The sequence below is a fragment of the Schistocerca gregaria genome, chromosome 2 (assembly GCF_023897955.1).
Source record: "Schistocerca gregaria isolate iqSchGreg1 chromosome 2, iqSchGreg1.2, whole genome shotgun sequence".
Lineage (NCBI taxonomy): Eukaryota > Metazoa > Arthropoda > Insecta > Orthoptera > Acrididae > Schistocerca > Schistocerca gregaria.
In genome coordinates, this window is record NC_064921.1 from 90,952,755 (window position 1) to 90,958,921 (window position 6,167).

The following is a 6,167-nucleotide window of genomic DNA, read 5'->3' on the forward strand; positions in this document are numbered from 1 at the left end:
GCCCTCAGTTTTACAGCTTTTCCTCTTTCTACCGAGAAACGTTCAAGCAACTTCGTCTCCGGATGATAATGCGCTCCGAACATGGTTCCACGAGTTCTTCGGTTCAAAACCACGTGATTTCTACAGTCGCGGAATCGAAAAGTTACCTCAACCCAGTCTATATAAAAAAAAGTCTATTGCCGCAGGTATCAGAGATCGTGGGAACGGTTTGACCAAGTTGCTTGATTTCTTTTTGTTGCGTTCGCTATTGTACGGATAAGGTTTATATGAAAGAAAATTTTTGCAAAATCCACGGGAAAAGTTGAAATTAACATCAATTGCTGTGTGTACGAAATATCATGAGTTATTGCTGTCTCTGGATCACGGTGTCCCGGGTTCGATTCCCGCCCGGTTTGGGGGTTTTCTGTGCCTGGGGACTGGGTGTTTGTGTTGTTCTCATCATTTCATCATCATCATTTGTGAGAGTGACCAAATTGGATTGTGAAAAGAAAATGGACTGCGTCGAAATCGGGACTTTGCACGGACGCTGATGACCGCGCAGTGTAGCGCCCCACAATCAAACATCTTCATCAATAGCATCAATTAAGAAAGATTCGACAGATAGGCTTGGTTTTTGTCTGTGTTGCCGATCGCTGTGGCCGAGCGGTTCTAGGCGCTTCAGTCCGGAACCACGCGGCTGCTATGGTCGCCGGTTCGAATCCTGCCTCGGGCATGGGTGTGTGTGATGTCCTTAGGTTAGTTAGGTTTACGTAGTTCTAAGTCTAGGGCACTGATGACCTGAGATATTAAGTCCCAAAGTGCTTAGAGCCATTTTTTGTCTCTGTTGCGTCATAAATTGTCAGGACAAGGTTTGTATGAAAGAAAATTTTGGAAAATCCACCGGAAAAGTCGGAAATTAAAATCAATTCTGGAAGATCGTCACATTTGCTGTGTTCATGATTGTGGATGGTAATGGTACTTTTGGTATGAAAAATAAAATATAAAATATTTTACGTTCAGTTTGACAGTGCTGTTGTCACGTGTTTTCATAAAAAAATAAGTTTGCCTGTTACATGTATGATGTATAAATACATAGTAATATGTAAAGGGGAAACGTTGTTACCTGAAAAGCTCGAAAAGTTCTTGGAGGATTTATCACAAATTTTTACGCGATACTCAATGAGCTGTCAGACGTAAATGGACAGAGAGAGGGGGGAGGATGTTTTGCTCAAAGAGATGGGTGAGGAGGAGATGAACGGAATGAGGGGGGATGAGAAGGTGGGTAGAAAAAGGGGGCAAGGAATTTAGGATGTATGTGCCATTGCCATACATGTTTAACATTTGTGAAGCATTGTGGGGTTTGATAGTAGTAATATAGATATTCACAAATTTCTCTTTTTCAGAAGTGTTTTTTGGGCTATAGCTGGTGTGCATTACATGTCGGTACCAGATATTTTACTGCCCAAATAGCTAAACTTGTCTACTATTTTCAGTGTCTGATTTCCTAATCTCATTTCTTCAGTATCGACTTTTTTTTAATTTTATTGATATTCATCTTTTAATTACTACCTATTCACTTCAAGTGATCTACCGAGTTCTTTGCAGCCTCTGGGAGACTTACAGCGTCATCGCCCAATCGGAAAAGATTTAATTCTTCTCTCTGAACTTTAATTTCTGCTCTGAAATTTCTCCGTGGTTGCCTTTACTTCTTGCTCAGTCTACAGATTGAATAACATCGGAGATAGGTTGCAGCTGTCTGACATCCTTCCCAACCACTACATCCGTTTCAGTTCCGTCGACTCCTATAACTACAATCTGCTGTAAGTCGTGAGTAACCTTTCGATTCCTGTACTTTATTCCTGTTATCTATATAATTTCAGAATGTGTGCTCCAGTGAACACAGTCAAGTGACTTTCTATATCTACAAATGCCATGAACATAGTTGTACCTTACTTTACACAGTTGTCCAAGGCGTAGAGCCAGTTCGTACCTTTCATAAAAATCTCGAGGTCGGTCTCTTATAGTCTGTAAATAATTTGCGTCAGTATTTTGCAACTGTCAGCATCTATCTTTTTTTGGAATTGGCATTATTACATTCTTCTTGAAGTCTGAGGACATTACCCTGTCTCATCTTCCACATCAGGTGAAATAGTGTTGTCACGGCTGCCACTCTAAAAGATTTCAATAATTCTGAGGGAATGTCGTCTACTCCAAGGGCCTTGTTTGTACGTAGGTCTTTCAGTGCTCTCCTATATTGTTCTCGCAGTTGCATATCCTCTGACACATGTACATTTATTTCCTCTCCCCTTTTTACAATATTGCGTTCAAATTCAATTCCTTTGGCGTAAGAACCTGAAAACAGCTTTCGCATTTCGTAACTACCCTCCCGACCTGGTACAGAAGCAAAAGCAATTCCTTTGGCGTAAGAACCTGAAAACAGCTTTCGCATTTCGTAACTACCCTCCCGACCTGGTACAGAAGCAAAAGCAATTCCTTTGGCGTAAGAACCTGAAAACAGCTTTCGCATTTCGTAACTACCCTCCCGACTTGGTACAGAAGTAAATAACCAGAGCCGCTTCCTCATCCCCTGAAACCCAGAACCTCTCACAGAAGAACCCCAAAAGTGCCCCACTTGTGACAGGATACTTCCTGGGGCTGGATCAGACTCTGAATGTGGCTCTCCAGCAAGGATACGACTTCCTAAAATGCTGCCCCGAAATGAGATCCTGCTTCATGAAATCCTCCCCACTCCACCAAGAGTGTCTTTCCGCCGTCCACCTAACCTTCGTAACCTCTTGGTTCATCCCTATGAAATCCCCTAACCACCTTCCCTACCCTCTGGCACCTACCCATGTAACCGCCTCCCGTGTAAAACCTGTCCTATGCACCCTCCCACCACCACCTACTCCAGTCCTGAAACCCGGAAGGTGCACGTGATCAAAGGCAGAGCCACGTGTGAAAGCACCCACGTGATTTACCAGCTGACGTGCCTACACTGTGACGCTTTCTATGTGGGAATGACCAGCAACAAACTGTCCATTCGCATGAATGGACACAGGCAGACAGTGTTTGTTGGTAATGAGGATCACCCTGTGGCTAAATATGCCTTGGTGCACGGCCAGCACATCTAGGCACAGTGTTACACCGTCCGGGTTATCTGGATACTTCCCACCAACACCAACCTATCCGAACTCCGGAGATGGGAACTTGCCCTTCAATATATCCTCTCTTCTCGTTATCCACCAGGCCTCAATCTCCGCTAATTTCAAGTTGCCGCCACTCATACCTCACCTATCATTCAACATCATCTATGCCTCTGCACTTCCGCCTCGACTGACATCTCTGCCCAAACTCTTTGCCTTTAAATATGTCTGCTTGTGTCCGTATATGTATGGATGGATGTGTGTGTGTGTGTGTGTGTGTGTGTGTGTGTGCGAGTATATACCTATCCTTTTTTTCCTCCTAAGGTAAGTCTTTCCGCTCCCGGGATTGGAATGACTCATTACCCTCTCCTTTAAAACCCACATCCTTTGCTCTTTCCCTCTCCTTCCCTCTTTCCTGAAGAAGCAACCGTTGGTTGCGAAAGCTAGAAATTTTGTGTGTGTGTTTGTGTGTTATTTTATTGTGCCTGTCTACCGGCGCTTTCCCGCTTGGTAAGTCTTGGAATCTTTGTTTTTAATATATTTTTCCCATGTGGAAGTTTCTTTCTATTTTATTTACACAGAACTATGCTCTTATATTTTTAAGGTTCCATGCCCCAATCGGTAAAATTAAAAACAAAACCGTTACAGGATCACATTGTTATCCGTCGGGCTGCCCCTTTGTCGGTTCGACTGTTAAAAGCTCTTTTCCTACATGTATCAAGTATAAGTGTATGTATCAGTGTAAAGTGTATGTATAAGTGTATGTATCAATTATAAATTTATGCTACATCCCAAGTCCTACAGCCTCTTGTCCGTCTAAAAAATTGGCGCTCCGAAGTCAATGCAACCAATAGATATGGCCATTTACGTCACTTATTTTGACGCTAGCAAATTCAGGATTCTTTCTTTTGACATAGAATCATGAAATTTGGCAAGACGTATGCTTTCACTATACAGGCAAAGGAAAAAAAATCCCAAAATTGTTAATTCGTAATTACATCACACGAAAAAATTCTTTGTGATGTGTTATCTGACTGTGTGTCTGCCTGTCTGCTATGACCCTTTTTTCTGAGAAAGGATAGACTTATCAAGTTGAAATTTGTGTCACGTACTAAGGTCTATCATTCCTTGGAGGTGTAAAAATCTAAGCTTCTACGTCAATCCTGCCAAAAGATGCTGTCATTTATGTCGCTTATTTTGACGCTCGAAACTAACTCGTCAGAACCTGTAAGGTACATCTCGTTACCTAGAGTCATGAAATTTGGCAGGAAGGAATGTTTAATAGTACAAGTTAATAATGAAAACAGATAATAGTTAATCTGTAAAAAAATTATTTCTTTTGCCGTTTGTTATCCGATCTCAAATTTGAATTGAAAACGTTCTCGAAAGTCTTGGTATCCACGGAGCAGATATCTTGTCAGTATAAATGTGAACAGCAGGCAAAAACCGTCGGGATTATCGATTACTGCAGTGAATGAGCTGTCTGTATACATAATCAAGTTTGTAAGGAACCCTAACAACGCGAATCCTGCTGGCATCTGGCCAATAATAAAAATTATTATTATAATTTTTTTTGTTTGGAAATTGCGCTCCTGAGCAATTTATTCCCATGTACTTAATCGATTTGTTGTATGTGATATACAATGCGGTATATACATATAAAAAGAGCGCTTCAGTACACACCTCAAATGATCTCGACGGCGACGGGCCATTAAACTCTAGCGTCTGTTCCTTCTTTTTCAGCCGATCTTGCGTCCTTAGGACAATCGCAGCGATGCGCTAGATTGAGAAGTGCACTTGTTCTAGCTAGAAAACCAGAGGGAAGTCAGGAAGACGGCAGGTAGCGCAACTCTGGGACACCGCTCTCTGGTTTGCGCCGCAGAGGGGACCTTATAACCCCGGGGCGGGCAAAAACACAGCGCCGCGTCGGTGAGAGATCAATACCCGCCGTCGCGGTGTCCTCACAGCGAGATCGGGAAGACCACAGTTCGGTAGGGGGGTCCGCTGTCGGTGTGTTTCAGTAGGCAGACACATTATTAATTCCAGTTTTAAACATGGCTGTTTCTCTGGAAGCATATATTAGAGTCAACATAGGAACCGTATAAAAAAAATGGTTCAAATGGCTGTGAGCACTATGGGACTTAACATCTATGGTCATCAGTTCCCTAGAACTTAGAACTACTTAAACCTAACTAACCTAAGGAGAGCACACAACACCCAGTCACCACGAGGCAGAGAAAATCCATGACCCCGCCGGGAATCGAAGGGAATCATATAGCCAACCGGTTGCAAATAATTGTTTGGTTCACTGACCTAGGTTTCGACATTTCTAAGGATATCTTCATAAGAATGAAATTTTGAGAAATCATAAACTTACATTGCGAGAACGCAATAGTCAGAATTAAGAGCAGATATGCTCAAGTAAATCTATATACAACACGTTCCAGCCTTTGGCACGTGTGCCTAGCTAGGAACATCAGATGTTGTTCCTAGCTAGGTAGACGTGCTACAGGCTGGAACGTTTTTTATTTTTATTTTTATTTTTTTTTATTTATTTATTTATTTATTTTATTTTTTTTTGTTTGGCCTGAGCATATCTACTCTTAATTCTGAGTATTGATTTCTCGCAATGTAATTGTACGACTTCTCAAAATTTCATTCCTAAGAACATATCCTTAGAGGTGTAGAACCCTAGGTCAGTGTACCAAACAGTAATTTGCAACCAGCTGACTGTGTGATTCCTATGTTAAGAATAATAATTCCCTTCTATAGCTACGTCAACTTGGGCTCATTAATGTTCAAGCATCTATCCCTTTGCTCGTGAGATTACCGGACAAAAAACATTATCCAGTCACGTGAATACGAGCAACACCTATGTTCGACGTCACTATGCAACAATCATCCACAGACAGCAAATGGAAGCACTAACAGTGGAGGATATACACACTAAAGCGAATCTGGGAGACGCCCACTGCAGTGGTAATGCGGAAATGCAGCAATTTATCTGACGTCGAAAGGGAATGGTTATTGGCTTTCCGGCCAAGG